This window comes from Malaclemys terrapin, chromosome 5 (genome assembly GCF_027887155.1).
Source record: "Malaclemys terrapin pileata isolate rMalTer1 chromosome 5, rMalTer1.hap1, whole genome shotgun sequence".
NCBI classification, from domain to species: Eukaryota; Metazoa; Chordata; order Testudines; family Emydidae; genus Malaclemys; species Malaclemys terrapin.
Genome location: NC_071509.1, coordinates 125,733,038 through 125,751,986, shown reverse-complemented (window position 1 = coordinate 125,751,986; position 18,949 = coordinate 125,733,038). Strand labels below are relative to the sequence as shown.

The following is an 18,949-nucleotide window of genomic DNA, read 5'->3' as shown; positions in this document are numbered from 1 at the left end:
ACATTTTAACAATGTGTTTATACGATATTGGGAAATAATTTTCCACTTTGTCTCTCTCCAGTACAGTCCTATGACTGCAGGAAATCTAAACAAAATGTTCTTTGTTTGCAACCTTTATGCTCCTAACAATGCTCACCATAAATGACCTTTTTTTTTCTTATTCTGAGTAAAATGTTGAAGTACTAAATGGCACTAAAACAGCTGTTTCAATTTCCTCTAGCTATCCTATAGTTAAATACAATTATTCTAAACACACATACCCATATGCAGCTTTAAATTTTGAAGATGTAGGCAGAACCAACCTGGGGAGTATTTTGAATTGAGGACTATTATAATATTTATTTAATGCTGAGTGCTGGTCTTTACCTACCAATTTTTGTACCAACGTAGCTCTAATTACAGCTGTGAAAAGGGAAAGATTTGCAATGAAAACAAAGGCTGTGATTCTGTGGGACACAGTCGGCCAGCAGGTTGACATCTGTGAATTATGCAAATAAGGGAGTACAAAACTATGACCTAATAAGCAGGCCATATTCAGACGGGAGGAGGGATTGGGAGAAACACTTTTGTCTGGTAATTATTAAAGTTGGGAGGGAACTTATTCCCATGGTGCTTCTCAGAGAGGAATAGTTTGTTTTGCCTTGCCTCTTCAAGTGGAAATGTAAGTGTGAATTAAAAAATGGCATGCTGAGTTTTAGGAATGGCTTTTTCTATCTCTGCCAGAGAAAAATGCTGGGTACAGGGCAACTTGTCACTGATTTTTGAAGCTTGAATGCGCTTTTTATACCCTTATGGTGAATAGTAAATAGTCTAATGCTGCTTGTGGTAGAAATATTATGAATAATGCTAATAAACAGAGTGTTTGTACTGCTGCTCCTCTACTCTGACATAATATTACCACCTGCTCCTTACCCTTTGATTTGGTGCAGGCTAAATTATTGCCTTATTTAGAATACTAGATGCTAATTTATTCTCAATGGGAACATATTTCCACAAGTATGACTTGATTTTTTGTTTTGGTCATGATCCTTGCTAATGCTGTTAGATAATTTATGCTGGCTATAGAAAAGTATAGGCTCAATTTATGAGAGAGAGCAATCTTTAAGCTTGAGAATATTAATGTCAGTAATATCCTATAAACCTACAGTCAACAGCAGTAATGCTAGAAATGCCATAAATAATACCTAGGTCAATGTAAATTTGGATGGAAAGTGGTACAGGAGAAAACAATAGATACACTGTGGTTATATCAACATTATGTTCTTGGGGAAGGTTGGGGAGAAAATTTGACTGTAGACATCATAATATCATTTACAGCCTAGGGTAAATGTGGGGCCTGATCCTTTAGATCTTAGCCACTGAGTAGTCCCATTGACTTCAGAGGACTTCTTCCCTATATATTGCCCAGAGAAACTTCCCCGTATGCCTGGGAGCAGTGATGCTAACCACACACAGTATTATAACAATTTTAGTAGTAAGAAAAGCACTTGAGGTCATGCATAAAGTACAAACATAGCAATAAATACATAGCATTCATTAAACATCACAGTGTTAAACTAAATACATTTATGCAATGCTGCCCATCAAAAAGTAGTGCACACTTTCATGAAATATGATTTCATAAGGATTAGTAACAAATTAACATACATCCATATCTACCTGAAGATACACACTGTATATATCATATATAGTATTGTACTTTGGGCAAAATGGTTGCCTTCCTTGGATCACTAAGTTCTGACCACTTCTAGAAGATATTAAAACTATATGGATTAATGGTCTAACTGAATATGCCAAACTACCCTTATTTCTACTCTTGTTCATAGTTTATGACCAATAACATCTTATTTTAAAGTAAAAAAATGAATGGGAACTTGAGTTCCACAGATTTTTTTCCCTAAGAGTTCCTTACTTTTGGTGGGGGTTGGAGGGGAAAAAAGGAGAGAGGCTGTTTTTGAGAGTCACCTTTGCAGTAATGCATTAGGTCTCTCCCTTATTTTTTTCTTATTCTAATTTTTCCAGTCTTAATTACATGGCAGTTATTTTCACTGAGTAGACAAATAATGAATTGTTCTAGTCTACTTGCAATGCAGGTTTGCAAGAAACCTAGACTGGCCCATTGTTGTGTGATAGAAAATGTTTGTCTTGTAGTCTTACTTTTTTAACCAGCATGCTACAAAGGGACTCTACGTAGCAATAACACTTGGGAGTTTTTCAGTTATTGATTTATATGTTCTATAAAAAAAAATCCCGAGTCAGCGTAATATTTTTTTTTCTCATGTCCCTGGAAGAGATTAAACAGTGAACTTGTTAACCAGTAAAACTCCCTCTATATTCCCTGTGAGTGAACTTCACACCTAAGCAGAGTATTTACACAAGGTTTGAAAGGTTATATGAAGTGCACATGTCTGACGAGGAAAGGCTGAGGAAGGTTAACAACGTAAATAAGTTCAATACCATTGTTCATCATAATACCCTCCTGTGTGTTCTATAAAGGGGTGGCTCAAGCACCAAAGCTTTGGAATTCTGGTTTTGTTTGGAACAGCATTCAGAAGTGCAGCTACGTCCCCAAATGTCCCGACGGAGCAAAACTGGATTGGAAATCGTGCCAATGAAGTTTTCTAACAAGACCTTTGGTGCGTCTGCTTCTGTTTCTGACTGGCGATTCTGCGAAAATAGCCTTAGTCATAGTATTTGGTACTTCTCAGTCGCAATCAGGCTGAAAACCAGAAGACTAAAAATAATGATATGAACATTTCAGAACTTCAGATAAGGTTCATTTTCAGTCTAAAAACAGTAGAGCTGGTCACAATGTTTCCAATGGAAAACTCTTTTGACAGGATGCTTATTTTCATGAGAATTTCCATTTTTAGCAAATTTGGGTTTCCATGTCAATTCTGCACAAAAAAAAAAATCATTTTTTTTAATGGAAATAATATATCCTTGTCCGGCTTCTAAAAATATGCAGAGGATCAGAGTGACAACACCTGCTCCTGTGGTCTGCTCTCCACACTAGCTGTCAGGTCAGCTGTAAGTGAAATGGAAGGGGTTAGACTGTGACATTTTGGAGTTCACCCAGACTAACAAGGGACTTGATCAACGTCTGCCTTGTACTCCTGGATGTCTTGTGGCTGTGTAGTTTTGGTGCAGAGCTCTGACCCCAACAGCCTGCTAGCAGCCCACACATCTCATCCTGCCTTTACCTAACTAGGTACTCCTTGCAGGCTGATCTTAGTATCCTTCCAGCCCAAAATTTGTCCCCAAATTTTCCTTTTGCAGAGACCAGTCCCTCTCACTGGACCCTCACAGAAAAAGGGTTTGTTGCCTCTACAGAGACAGTATAACACTCCAACCTGTCAGCTTACTAGAAGCCCACACTTTATGAAACACTTGGAGGAGAGCAAAGTGATCAGGAACAGTCAGCATGGATTCACCAAGGGGAAGTCGTGCCTGACTAACCTAATTGCCTTCTATGAGGAGATTACTGGCTCTGTGGATGAGGGGAAAGCAGTGGACGTGTTATTCCTTGACTTTAGCAAAGCTTTTGATACGGTCTCCCACAGTATTCTTGCCACCAAGTTTAAAGAAGTATGGGCTGGATGAATGGACTGTAAGGTGGATAGAAAGCTGGCTAGATTGTCAGGCTCAATGGGTAGTGATCAATGGCTCCATGTCTAGTTGGCAGCCGGTTTCAAGCGGAGTGCCCCAAGGGTCGGTCCTGGGGCTGGTTTTGTTTAATATCTTTATTAATTATCTGGAGGATGGTGTGGACTGCACGCTCAGCAAGTTTGAAGATGACACTAAACTAGGAGGCGTGGTAGATACACTGGAGGGTAGGGATTGGATACAGAGGGACCTAGACAAATTGGAGGATTGGGCCAAAACAAACCTGATGAGGTTCAACAAGGACAAGTACAGAGTCCTGCACTTAGGACGGAAGAATCCTATGCACTGCTACAGACTAGGGACCGAATGGCTAGGTAGCAGTTCTGCAGAAAAGGACCTAGGGGTCACAGTGGACGAGAGGCTGGATATGAGTCAACAGTGTGCTCTTGTTGCCAAGAAGGCTAACTGCATTTTGGGCTGTATAAGTAGGGGCATTGCCAGCAGATTGAGGAACGTGATTGTTCCCCTTTATCCGACATTGGTGAGGCCTCATCTGGAGTACTGTGTCCAGTTTTGGGCCCCACACTACAAGAAGGATGTGGAAAAATTGGAAAGAGTCCAGCAGAGGGCAACAAAAATTATTAAGGGGCTGGAGCACATGACTTCTGAGGAGAGGCTGAGGGAACTGGGATTGTTTAGTCTCCAGAAGAGAAGAATGAGGCGGGATTTGATAGCTGCTTTCAACTACCTGAAGGTGGGTTCCAAAGAGGATGGAGCTCAGCTGTTCTCAGTGGTGGCAGATGACAACAAGGAGCAATGGTCTCAAGTTGCAGTGGGGGAGGTCTAGGTTGGATATTAGGAAACACTATTTCACTAGGAGAGTGGTGAAGCACTGGAATGCATTACCTAGGGAGGTGGTGGAATCTCCTTCTGTGACAAACTGGGACTGTTCTTACTGTGGTCTTTGAATGCTGACGGGGGAGTGTGGCTAGGATAGTCCGCATTGGGGGATGGGAGACTGACCGACGGAAAATACCTGAGCATGTAACGTGAGAACCCAGGAAGGGGTTAGAGGCCAGGTGACACCTTTGCCCAGGAAACTGAACAAAGGCTGTGGGAGGGGTCGCTGAGGGGAGAGTTTCAGGAGCTGCCTGGAGAGATGGCTGGGAGGCAGACGGGGCTCTGACTTCCCAAGGGGCTGGGGCGCCCTGAGACCCCAGGATGGACCCAACTGAGGGGGGTCCTGTTGTCTGTGCCTGCAAGACCTGTCTTGGATTGTATTCCTGTCGTCTAAATAAACCTTCTGCTTTACTGACTGGCTGAGAGTCATGGTGAATCGCAGGAATCCGGGGGTGCAGGGCCCTGAGTCCCCCACACTCCGTGACACCTTCCTTGGAGGTTTTTAAGGCCTGGCTTGACAAAGCCCTGGCTGGGATGATTTAGTTGGGAATTGGTCCTGCTTTGAGCAGGGGGTTGGACTAGATGACCTCCTGAGGTCCCTTCCAACCCTGATATTCTATGATTATTGAACTTACCCAGCACTGATGACTTATAACAAAAGCAAAACAAGTTTATTAACAAATGAGCAGGAATTCAGTGATACCAAATTAAAGAGATAAAGGTAAAGATGGTTACAAGAAAATAAAATTTAAAACCAGTGTTTAAAAGTCTAAAACTTAATCTAGCAAGGTACAGCTTTTGTTCAAGATGGTTTCTCTCATCCCCAGTCATCTTTCCATCTTTTTTCTGACCAGGACACATCACAGAACAAATTGCTTGGTTTCTTTGTTTCCTTAAAGTGAAGGATAACTTGGGGGTTTGCGCCCCCTCTTTTTATAGTTCAGTGAACCTTTAAAAGGTATCTGAACCGTACCCCCAGATAAAGTTGACTAGTTCATGCTGAGTAAAGGAGCCATGAGGTCTGGAAGATAAGGATTGATGCTGGTTCCTCCCCAGCTGGTAGTTGCTACCCTGCCAATTATCTCTTCCTGCTGCAACCTCTGATACAAAGGAATAGCCCATTAAATGTGAATCACAACTGTTTAGAGGTGTCAGCCTTGTTCCTTTGTCTGGAGAACCTCTTTATCCGCTCCCACTAACATGCCTGATCTGAACACCATGTAGTCACTGACTTTAAAGCATAATATTGGTGGGTATCCATAATTTCACACACAGCATTTACACATATTTTACAATGATATAATTCACTAGTGTGTCATTAGTATTCAAGTGATACCTCACAAGGCATATTTTGTACACAAATCATTGCAGTTTGTAGGGTGTGAATACAGGGATGCCTAGGGTCACATAGACACGGTCTATAAAGCCTTAAAAGCCCTAGATCCCAGTCACCCAAGAGCCTATCTCTCTTCCTATAACTTGCCACAGAGTCCACTGAAGCTGAAAGGCTTCTGTTGACTGTTCTATGGGTGACACCTGTAGGAACTGAGAACCGAGTGTTCTCACTATCGGGGCTTCCTGTCTGGAACTAGCTCCAGATGATTATACATCTGAACGAAGCCTGACTACTTCTAGAGCATCATGTAGAATGAATTTTTGTCCAAAGATGCTAGTGCTTAGCACCCTACTGCACCACTACCCTGTTGATGAAATGTTCCCTACTTTGTCCATTAAAGTTAATAACCTGGAATTCAGGTGGTCATGGAATATATATGGTTTCCTTTCAGTTTGGGGGCAGCACAATAGTTCATAAACTTAAAGAATGTATATAGCAATGAGATTATAATAATGAGTGCCTCAAGAATGCTTGTAGTAATACAACTTTTTACTGTACAGTAGGTATGTTGGGTGGGATTCACAAACGGTATGTAGACACCTAAAATGGAAGTTAGGTGCCTAAGTCCAACAATTAGGAACCATTCACAAAACCCCTGTTCAGTTGCCACTTAAACTTCAGGATATGGGAGACCAGGGTTGAATTCCTCCCACTGCCTGATGTGGAGAAGGGACTTGAACTGTTGGTCACCCACCTCCCTGGAGGGTGTGCTAACCGCGGGACTATACGGTCATGCTCTCACTCTCTCTGACCCAATGATTATTTATATATTTATACAACAGTATGAACAGGGCAGACTGAGAGACCTGCATCAGCATAGCCCAGTGGCTAGTACAATCTCCAGGGATGTGGGAGAGCCAAGTTGAAGTATTTGTTCCACATCAGGCAGAGGGGGGAATTGAACCTATGTCTTGCATATCCTGGGTGAGTGCCCTAACTATTGGGCTAATAGTTATAAAGGGACCAGCACTACTACTTCCTCCTTGTTTTTTGGTTGGTTGGTAGTTTCTTGCAAAAGGACTGACTTGGCTTAGGAATCTAACCCCAGGAGAAGGTTCGTAGCTTGGAATCTTAAAGGGAGATAGGGGTCTTCTCTAGTCTGGAGTTGGGAGCTTTCTTCTTCTTCTTCTGGTAAGCCCCACCCCTCTCCTTGGCATTTCCTACTGGGTGTAGCTTAGGCAGCTCCCCCCTCAGCATGCTGGCTTTTGAGAATTACCTTTTTCATGCCTAACTCTCCCTATGCTTGTACAGGGAGCCTGCACACCTAACTCAGGGTTGTGAAATTGTGTTTGGCTGCAGGGAGCCTAAAAGTTGTTGCAGTGCTTAAGTCTCCCTTTGAAGCCCACCTACTATGCTTCACAAAGGCTCAAAATTTTGGAAATGTTTTCTGTGCAGAGCCAAACTCTGAGACATTGTTCTTTGCTACCACATGTACTGTTGTAGCTCCAGTATAAGATTTCCGGGCTCTGTTGGCACTGGCAGTCTATAAAGTCTCTAATGGAAGCAAATTAGAGACTTTCTAAAGTGACAGGATCACTTCAGTAATGTACAGATAAGTGTTCGAGGGAAATCTAATAGCTCTCCCTCTCCAGAAAGAGTATTAAAATAATTACTCCTCTTTTTGCAAAGTGATATTTCATGTAGCAGCAATTTCTGAAAGGAAGGTAACCTAAACTATAACAGGAGATGAAAACTGCCAAGACAATGCATCACTTCTTTCATTCCAAAGTAGAGCAGTCAGAACAACACAGCAGCCCAAGACCCTGTGTTCTAAACCGAACATGTCTGTGGGTAATTGATCTCATTCTCATTGTCCAAAAGGTCATGGGGTTGGGCTGAGCTTGCCTATGGTGTGTTTTTTTTTTTTTAATTATTCAGTATGTGCATTTATTTACCCGTCATTAGGACAGCAATACGAGATCTTTGTCCTCTCATGTTTTCCTAATTTAATTTTCATTTGCTCACTATCAAATCTGTGTCTATGTATGTACATTTCTATAGCATGTATAAATAGGGTTACCAGCTAGCAACTGAAACAACAGGTCAGGGGATGAGGGGGTAATAGGCGCCTATATAAGAAAAAGTCCCCAAAAAATGGACTATCCCTTTAAAAACAGGACATCTGGTCACTCTACATATAAAATACAAGAAAGTGGAAAATAAATGAAAACAATATTAAAAATGCAAAACTAAAAATCTCACAATTAAGGAAATGTGAAAGTTTTATGTTTTCAAGAACAATGTCTGTTTGAACCTATTTCCTTTCCTGTATATGTTATGAGTTATGTCATGACATAAACAGTAATATTTTAATCTTCACATTTAAACCAAAAAATCAGGAATAACAAATGCCACATATTTGTAGCACAGCTGAGCTGGAACCTTCAATGTGCAGTTCTGCTCTGAAAAGAGACTAAAAGAAAGGTATTGTGTATTTCTCTCATTGATTTCCAAATCAAATTTGCTTAGTTTTCTTATGAAAAACAATTGTTTCTTTTACCTCTGCAAATACAACCTGTAGTCTCAAGCTGTGTTCTTTCTGACTCGCTGCCTCAAAATATAGCAGGCTAGATATTTGTCACTCCCCTGGACTGCTTTGCACCACAAAGCTGGTGTAATTAGCTACCAAAAATGTCTCCAATGGAACTGGGTCTCTCTTCCACACCCCTCCCAGCTCCCAGGATCCACTGGGAGTGAGACAGAGGGAAAGAGCATTGCCTGAATCCAGCTGTGCTGACAGTCCCTGTGTGCTACAAGAGTCTGTTACACACCATTGCAGATGGGGCGGCTCTAACTTGAGCTGGGGTCTGAACCAGCTGCTAGCCAACTCCAGGATCAGGGAACCATAAATGGCACAAAGCCACCTTTGTCCATCCCCCCCAACACATTTGTCCTCACTTTCGTGTGTGCTTGGTGCAGCATCAGCAGAGCTACTCAAAAACAGTATACTTTTTAGAACTTCTTAAGGCCCCAATGCCAAGCTACACACAGTGCAACTTGGGAAGCATGCAAAAATTGCTTTACATTCCTGTATGCAGTGCTGTTGTAACCGTGTTGATCCCAGCATATCAGAGAGACAAGGTGCGTGAGGTAATATCTTTTACTGAAGCAACTTCTGAGAATTCTCAGTTGGGGCTGAAATTTCCCAGGGTTGGTTTCTGGCAAACAGTTAATTGTAATCTTTGTAAGCTTTGGGCAAAATGAATTCAGGTGTTTTTAAATATGGGGAAAGTTAAAATAAAAAAGCACTCTTTTGCCTACAGATAATTCAAAAACAGCTGAATTTAGCAGCTTGAAACTTGGCATGTTAAGGTCCTAATCAACAAAAAAGAAGCATGGCCTTTTTAAATAAAACTAGGTTGCTAATACATTTATGAATGTTTGAAAGTATATTTTGTACATGTGAAGTATAAGCTTTTGTTAAGTTTCGGTGTTCTTCCACTTAGGGACCCTAATTCAGCAAGACAGGGTTTGTGAGGTAACATTTTATTGGACCAATTTCAGTTGATGAGAGAGAGAAGCTTTCAAGCTTACACAGAGCTTCCTCCCAGGACTCGCTGTGCTGCCATTAGGGCCACCTTGTTCATTTGGTGCTGCACAGAGCAACCACACTACAGCTCAAGATCTAGGGTTACCATACGTCCTCTTTTTCCTGGACATGTCCGGCTTTTCGGCAGTCAAACCCCCGTCCGGGGGGAATTGACAAAAAGCCGAACATGTCCGGGAAAATGGCGGCTCTGCTCCTCCCCGACTCTTCAGCTCTGTTTAAGAGCCGGGCTGCCCGAGCGCTACCGGCTTCGGGCAGCCCCCATGCCTCCGGACCCTGCGCCGCCGGAGCCCGGGAGGGGAAGTGCCCGGCTGGGGGCGCAGGGTCCGGAGGCAAGGGGGCTGCCCAAAGCCCGAGCGCTACCGGCTTCACGGTTTGCTGGGCAGCCTCCAGACCCTGCGCCCCCGGCTGGGCGCTTCCCCTCCTGGGCTCCAGCTGCGCTGGGGAAGCACCGGCTGGGGGCGCAGGGTCTGGGGGCTGCCCGGCAAACCCTGAAGCCAGTAGCGCCCGGGCAGCCCTTTCCCCCTGGCTGGGAGTGGAAGGGAGGAGGGGGCGGAGTCAGGGTGGGGAAGGGGCGGAGTTGGGGCAGGGCTGGGGTGGGGAATGGGCGGGGCCAGGGCCCATGGAGGGTCCTCTTTTTTTATTTATGAGATATGGTAACCCTACCAAGAACAGGACCTTTACATTTAGGCTTGGCTGAATTTGATTTTTATTTTCGTATAATTTCAATGATAAAAATAAGCATAATTAAGTATGTCTTTCTATTTTTGATTTAAATTTTCAGTTGTTGGACATTATAGGGGGTGGCCAGACAATAATGAGTGAATGAAAGTAGATGTTGAGATTCAAGAAGTTAAAGCTTTATAACCATTAAAACACAAATTGTGTATTTTGTCATGTGATGTTAACAAAGTAAATAGCTTAGAGTTTGATTTAAGGATATCGAATAGCATTTTTCTTACTTTGCCTATGTGTAAATTTCTGTTATCAATGGAAATATTTTTGTCAGTTTGTGTGTGTGTGTGTACAGTGAAATCGACATTTACCAATTTAAAAAATCTAATCCTTCCAAGCCTATTTATATTTAATAGCACATAAGTGCTTAAACCACCAGAAATGCTGACAGTAGTATATGGTTTTAAGGCATAACAGGCCAAATTCATCCCTGCTGTAATTCCATTGGCTACCGAGGAGTTGCATCAAGGACAAGCTTGTTCCAGTAAGTCCTAAAACAGCACACTATAAGTACTTAAATCATTAGTAACCTCCACTAAGCATTGTGCACTTTAACCCCTTCTATTTACATCAGCCTGGGAAAGGGAAAAAGTGCCAGATGAGTGGACCAATGGGGTTATAGTGAAGATACCAAAGAAAGGAACTATCTGTGATGGTAATAACTGGTGTGGTATCACACTTTTATCTGAGCCAAGCAAAGTATTGTGTAAGATTATAGTCCAGCATATATCAGAGGCAGCTGATAGTGTTCTCAGAAAAGAGCAAGCTGGTTTTTGGAAAGGGCGTGGATGCACAGATCAAGTTCTTCACTCTACGAAACATAATAGAACAATGCTTAGAATGGCAATGGTAACTCTACATAAATTTCATATACTTTGAGAAGGCTTTTGATAGCATTCACAGGACCAGCCTATGGCACATTCTGCAGGCATATGGAATTCCTTTCCATATAATCAACATAATCTAAAGCTTCTATTTCAACTTTACATGCAGTGTTGATCACAGTGAGCTCAGTTTTGAAATCAAAACAGGAGTACATCAGGGATATTTCATGTCTGCAATCCTCGTCAACACTGACATCAACTGAGTAACGCAGCGTACAGCAGAAGACATGCCCAGAGGCATTAAATGGACACTTCAAGACCTGGACTTCACAGATGATGTTGCTGTCTTATCACCCAACACCATATACAAGAAAAAACAACTCAACTCAATGCATTCAGCCAGCAAATTGGACTGAAAATCAACCGCAATAAGAAAGATATCATGACCTTTAATATTGCTTCACCATCACCAGTACGGCTAGAGGATTATGATCTCACCAATGTATCAGGGGGTAGCCGTGTTAGTCTGTATCTACAAAAACAACAAGGAGTCTGGTGGCACCTTAAAGACTAACAGATTTATTTGGGCATAAGCTTTCGTGAGTTAAAACCTCACTTCTTCGGATCCGAAGAAGTGAGGTTTTAACTCACGAAAGCTTATGCCCAAATAAATCTGTTAGTCTTTAAGGTGCCACCAGACTCCTTGTTGTTTTCACCAATGTAGTAACTTTCACATACTTGGGCAGCACCATCAGCCAGGATGATGGAACAAGCCAGGACATCTGGAACAAAATCAATAAAGCCTGGAACACCTTCAGGAGCTTACATACAGTCTGGAAATCATCAAAATACAATATCAAAACCAAACTGAAGATTTATTAGAGCTGCATACTTTCAACACTACTTTATAGTGTAGAATGCTGGGGAATGAGAAAATATGACATGTCTAAACTGTCTTCATTCCATACAACCTGCCTCAGAAAAATCCTCCAGAAAAATCTCAAACCAAGATCTATTAACACAGTGCAGCCAAGGGGATCTGAGCACCATCATTGCCAGGAGGCGTTGCAGATGGATCAGTCATATGCTTCAGATGGAAACTGATTCCATCACCATAGTAGCAATAAGATGGACATTTGAAGGCAAGCAAAAATGAGGCCGCCCAAAAACAACATCGCGAAGAGCTGTGGAAGCCGAGCTGAAAAACGTGGGACACAGCTGGGGAACCATTAAAAGACTGCCAGAAACAGACAGGAGTGGAGGAGCCTCGTCATTGCCCTAAACACCAGGGGCATAATAGGAACATGATGATGAAAACTTTAAAGTGTGGTTCAAATCTGAGAAGTGAGACTATATAATGTGGCATCCATTGACTTTAGTTGCTAAAATAAGGTTTTGTAGCACTGAAGAGGCATTATGCCCAAGACAAGATGAGCTGGAGTCTATATTTCATCTTGTTTTGCACCAACAGAACTATTAACAAAGTTCCAATCCAAACCCATTGATGTGTACATCTAGGAACACAGTGAAGGTCATAATTACAGAAGGGAAGACTTTCTTCTGGGAAGCAGTGAATCCAAAAAAGATTTGGGGGTTGTGGTGGGTAATCAGCTGGAAATGAGCTCCCAATGCCAATCTGTGACTAAAAGGGCTAATGGGATCCTTGGATGCATAAGCAGGGGGATCTCAAATAAGAGTGGAGATGTTATTTTACCTCTATATTTGGCTCTGGTGTGACCGCTGCTGGAATACTGTATTCAGTTCTGGTGTCCACAATTCAAGAAGGATTGTTATAAATGGGAGAAGGTTCAGAGAGAAAAGCCACAAGAAAGATTGAAAGATTAGAAAATTGCCTTATGGTGATAGACTCGATGAGCTCAATTTATTGAGCTTAACAAAAAGATGATTAAGGCGTGACTTGATCATAGTTTATGAGTAGAGCCCTGCATGGATACAAGATTTGTATTCACATCCGATCTGCAAATATGGTCCATGGATATCCGTGGATGCAGATATCCACAGATATAAAGCAGATATCTATAGATTTGCAGGGGTCTATGATACTTAAATTGGGAACAAATATTTGATAATGGGTTCTTAAGTCTAGCAGAGAAAGGTAGAACATGATCCAGTGGCTGGAAGTTGAAGCTAGACACATTCAGACTGGAAATAAGGTGTACATTTTTAACAGTGAGGGTATTTAACCATTGAAACAATTTACCAAGGGTCATGTGGATTCACCATCACTGGGAATTTTTTAAATCAATATTGGATATTTTTTTTCTAGCAGATCTGCTCTAGGAATTATATTGGGGAAGTTCTATGGCCTGTGTTGTACAGGAGGTCTGACTAGATGAAAACAATGTCCATTCTGGCCTTTGAATCTATGAATCCAATCCCCAATGCTATTTCTACAGAATCAGTATTGGGAGTAGCCATGCACTTTAAAGCTGGTGCTTATTGATATGTGCTGAAAAGTGCATACATTTAAAATGATCAGTATATCTTTCTAGCCCTGAATCAACAATCAATTCTTATTCAGCAAAGCATGTAAGTATATGCTTAACTTTAAGCAAGTGCTTAAGTTCCAGTGAGGCTTGCTGACTAGGGATAGATTCAAAAATGTGCTTGAATGCTTTGCTCAACTAGAAGAATATCTTTGTAAGCTTGATAGCTTCCGTCTTTCACCAACAGAAGTTGGTCCAACAAAAGCTATTACCTCACGCACCCTGTCTTGCTGAGATAGGGTCCCTAAGTGGAAGGACAATGGGGGCTGTGGGAAGTGGTGGCCAGCACATCCCTCGGCCCGCGCCACTTTCCGCAGCCGCCATTGGCCTGGAGCGGCGAACCACGACCAGTGGGAGCCGCAATCAGCTGAACCTGCGGACACGGCAGGTAAACAAACCAGCCCGGCCAGCCAGGGTGCCTACCCTGGTGAGCTGCGTGCCAAAGGTTGCTGATCCCTGCTATATACATAGAATGTCATTCGTTGAGCTGGTCTATAAGGTCATTACCCTCTCTTTATTCGTATCCCCCCTAAAGATCCCTATCTGAGAAACCAGCCAAGTAATATCTTTTTATCTTTAGGGTTTTTAGAACTTTTTTTTCAAAGGTCATCGAGTCCAGCCCCCTGCCTTCACTAGCAGGACCAAGTACAGATTTTGCCTTAGATCCCTTAGTGGCCCCCTCAAGGATTGAACTCACAACCCTGCGTTTAGCAGACCAATGCTCAAACCACTGAACTATCCCTCCCCCCATATATAATCTCCCACCATTTTTTTTGAAGGGGGGGAGAATGAGCGAGGTTTGAATTTAATAAAAATAAAATCTTCTTGTTCTGTCATTCTCCCACATAATCAACAGAATGGAAACTCTTGCTTTCTCCTTATCACTGTAACCATGTCTGAATTGATTTTTTCCGTTAAGGTTCATATGGTTTTTATTTGTCTTCTGCGCTCTTCAAACTCCACACACCCCAGACATACAAATAGACAGTCAATGCACAATGTAATTTCCCACTGACTACAACAAGGTCTAAATCATAGACACTGTGACTCCCTAGTGTGTTAAACCACTGAGGAGATGAGACTGAGCACTGCAGGCAGAGTGGCAACCTGCATTATCTCCCCTTCTGACGATGCATGGCCTGTGATTTTGCACAATGTTGCATATAAGCCCACGGTAACCAGAAGCAAGGACCCATTTATGCTAAACAACGCATCTGAACTCATCCAAACCATTTTGTTTACAGCCCTCATCAGGATGCTGGATTAAAACCTACAAAAAAGGAATGTCTTGTGTTATGCATGATTTTTCCTTATTATTTTCTCAGTGGCTCCCCTCTTCACCATACACACAGCAGCAGGTGTTTGCTTTATTTATCACCTCATTGGATGAGCCCACAGTACAGATAGAGCAAACTGTGTTACCATTGTACACCAACAGTGCTGGCAGTTGCTGCTTTTTTCTTTTCTATTCCCCGACTCCCTGTCCTCCCCACCCCCGCTGAAGCAGAGAAGGGAATAGCTTGTTAAATGATATCCCTTTTAAATGATATCCCTGTGATGCCCAGGCATCACAGTGGGGTTTGATTTTTCTCTAGGTTAGAATTCCGGTGTTAGAATCGACAAGTCGCTCTGCATGTTGTTTGCACCCTGTTTGATAGTGCTGCTGTCACTGCTGTCCTTCTTTCATTCCTGCAGGTATTCAGGGTCTCTGGGGAGCACTATCTCTGTGAGAATGAGAAATATGACACTGCAGGATGGAACTGTAGTGTTAATGGGTCACTGACTGACAGCTGAGCCTTCTCTCGGAGGTATCAGGCTGGCTATCACTGCCAGGAACACAGGGTCTGTACAGTGAAGGGTGCCAGTTTAATTTTGTGGCCTGGGCTGTACAGATATAGCAGCTTTTTTTAAAAAAACACTCTTTGACAAGGCTAAAACTGACTCGGGCATAGTGCAACCCTTAAATATGCTAATCAGAAAATAATTGTGCTGGATCCTACCGGTTTTACCATATTCATTTATCTTAGGTACCTATAGAATGGCAAGGGGGCAATTTAATGTACTTTGTGTGATTGGTAACAAAATTCATTATTATTGCTGTTCGCTAGTAAATAACAAACCACAAATAGCTTTTAAACAGCTAAAATCCGCTTGATTTGCTAATTAAAATGGGTTTTGCAGCTGCTGTCAAAACTATTGCTCTCATTAATTAGCTTTTTTGCTTTTTATTTTTTTTTTTTGCCATTTTACTACCTACCATTTGAATACAAGGCAATCTCTTGTGCTCGGCATAGGCAACAAGGTATCCTTCCTTTGCTGAGAACAACAGTTTGTCACTGCTTCCTAAAACATTTATTCCATACAAGGGCTAAGTAGTTATCTACATACACACTATTACAAATCAGTTTGCAATATAAACTAATCATCAATCCAAGTTTTTAATTAATGTCAAATCTCATTTTGAATCTATGCAGAATTAAAGGAAAACAGATGAACACTTTTATAAGGCTTGTGGCAGACTTTATATTTAATTAATTGAAAAAAAGCCTAATAAGAGAAGATGGTGATTATGATAATTGTCAGGCATGCCACTATGATATTTTTCATTTTGTGGTTGATGGATTATTCTTGTAATAATCTGCCTAAAACTGCCTTTAAAGACATCAAATGCATTGCCAGCAAGAGTACATAAAATGCACAAGATCATGCACAAAGAAATAAAATGAAGCAGAATGAGTATGGGAAAGGACAATCAATATAGACTTATTTGGTGTTTTTTGATTTTTAAGTGTGATTCCACACCAGTTAAGATTGGGATATGGATAGGGGCTATTGAATTATTGGTTGTGAAAATATTTTCTCTAAACAAATTATTGACAAACTGATCCTGATTTATATGAATATATGCATTCTTCACGTGGTTTCACTTAATTGAATATGCTAGAAGTTGACCACAAATTGTTCATTTTAACTACTTGGTATCCAGTAGTTATGAGTTAGGTATCTCACCACATGTTTCTACTTCTTAATCTTATGATTAAAACATTTTAAATAAAAGTCACAAATAGGGCCTGATCCAGTGCTCATTGAAGTCATTAATTTCAAAAGGGATTGGATCAGGTCCATAATGAAAAGTGAATAATGCACTCTCAGTATGAATTACTGGACAAATCACTTTTGCTGATATTCATATCTCTAAGATTTTAATACTTGCAAACAAATAACATGACCCCATAAATAACAGTGGAGTGAACTCCTCAGATTTATTCACAAAAATAGTTTGTGAATCACTTCTTACATTTGAGTGTGTCTAGCTGTAGTAGCAGAGAAGAAGGTTTTGTATTTTTTACTTGAATTTCTCTCAGACTTAATCCCTGAAATAACTAGAACCAATCTATGTTTTCCTCTGGCATGAAAATCTATAAATTGCTATGATTTAAACCTAACCTATTTAAAAGCATTTTGGAGATTTTGATGAATGTCCTGTCTTTCATTTTACATTTGTTTCTGTTATTGGCTCTATGGAAGAAAAATCCAAAACCTGTCTGTTCCATGTGAGCTAGGGATGGGCCAGTGCATTGGGCTTTGGATCTGAATTGTGGCTAATGCTCATGTTCAAGACACTCTGGTACTATTTTAATAATGATAATAACAAAATTCAGTGGGCCAGATAAGCATCTGCACTACACCAAACTTCCAAACTATTTGAAGTTTGCCTCTCATTATCAGTATATTTGATATGATCATTTTAAAAAATACCAACTCTTAAGAGTCTTTGGTCCCCTCCATTGCCTCAATCTGCGGGAGCAATATTGAGGTAGATACCTCACATGCCCTTTTAGCCTAAGCCCAGTGAGCCCGACTCAGCTGGTATGGGCCAGTCATGGGTTTTTAACTGCAGTGTAGACATACCCCATAGAGCCATAGTCCAGTGACACAAAAGACCAGGATTTATAGGGTTATCTCTTGTGGATCCCAGCCCCCTTCTAACTCTTACAAGTTGCTTTCCCAGACTTATGCTGCCATATGCTCTGCCTCCTGGAAAAGACATGGTAGTGGGTCAGAAGCTGCTTGATCTATCCTCTTATTCCACACTTTTTGAATAAGCATGGGGGAGGATTTGGCCCTTCAACCTTCCCTTCTGGGATTGGTATCTCCTGATTGACAACAGATAGAGCAAAAGATGCCTTGTTTTCAGCTAAATTAATCCTGTTATGAAAAGCAATTAGACTCTTCATGAAATGAGCTCAGCATTAATGCTGCAGAAGCTCATTCAATCAGAGAGAATTCTTCCTCTGACATGGCTGAGAGCTGACTCTTGATCAGAACATAGCAATCATTGACTATATCTGATTGGCTGGTGAGGACTTTGTGATGTTGTCACAGAAGTACACCAGCTCCTACAGATGTACAGCTGAAACCATTATCACTTAAACACATTTAAACACCATACACCAATAGAGCAGTCATTGGAACTATGCCACCTTACACCAGCTGAAACTCTGGTCCATTATATCGAATGTGTTCAGGGCAAAAGTTTCAGGGGGAACAAAGACATCACTCCCTGTGGGTGTGGAAGGTAGAGGAGGAGAGATGGAGAGGTGGGTGGTGTGAAGGAGAAAAGGTGACTTGTTTAACTTGCTCTTTCCTCTAAGTGCCAACTTGCCCTTTCAGCATCAGTCTGTGGCCCTTTCAGCTACTTTTACCCCATCTTCTAGCAAAAAAGCTAAATTGAGGGCTAAATTCAGTAGGCTACGTTATTTTTTATTTTAAAAAAAGAGTTAAAAGTAGCTGTGAGGCCACAAACTGCTGCACCAGAGTGACTTTTGTAGATCAAGGTGGAAATAAGAACATGGTCCAGTCTCCTCCTCACCATTTTCCAAATAGGTTATTTCCCGCAGATAACAAGGACCAAGCATTTCCTGTGCCTATGAATTGTAAACAGATTGTACAGCTCCCTCCCCAATCCTGTGCACCCCCACAAAGTCCTGTTGCAATGTGGTCCCAAACTCTTTTTTTCCTTACGTTTTTTTAATTTTTAATGGTAAAAAGAATTAATGAGCCACAGTATTATAGGAATGGACCATGCAGGATTTGAGCACTTCTCAGATGGCTGAAGGCACTTAGCTGCCAACCTCATGCTTCACCACACACTCAAGGCATGCACAAATAGTCTCCTAATGCATATCCAGAGATGGCTTATTACCATAGTAGTTACTTTCCATGCATCCAGAATATGTACTTGTATAATGATGTCTTCACACTCCCATATGGTCACTTATGTAACCTCATTACTTACACACAGGCATGCACACTTGTGACAGCTTTGTAGTTGGGCATTCATAAAATATCACAACAGAAAGACCTAGTCATCAAGGAAGTTTACATTTTACAGTAACAAAATAATTTTTCTCTGTGTAAATACAAGCTCTCA

The 18,949-nt window shown here is 41.5% G+C and overlaps 1 long non-coding RNA gene across 2 annotated transcripts in view; it reads right to left on the bottom strand.

The window, feature by feature from the left end:
- Positions 1 to 1,452: 1,452 nt before the first annotated feature.
- LOC128837639 (uncharacterized) overlaps positions 1,453 to 18,949 on the bottom strand; it is a 49,711-nt gene continuing 32,214 nt past the window's right edge. For both annotated transcript variants that reach the window (XR_008445005.1, XR_008445004.1), the window contains one exon: positions 1,453 to 3,028. This is a non-coding gene — a long non-coding RNA (uncharacterized LOC128837639). The remainder of the gene's footprint in view (positions 3,029 to 18,949) is intronic.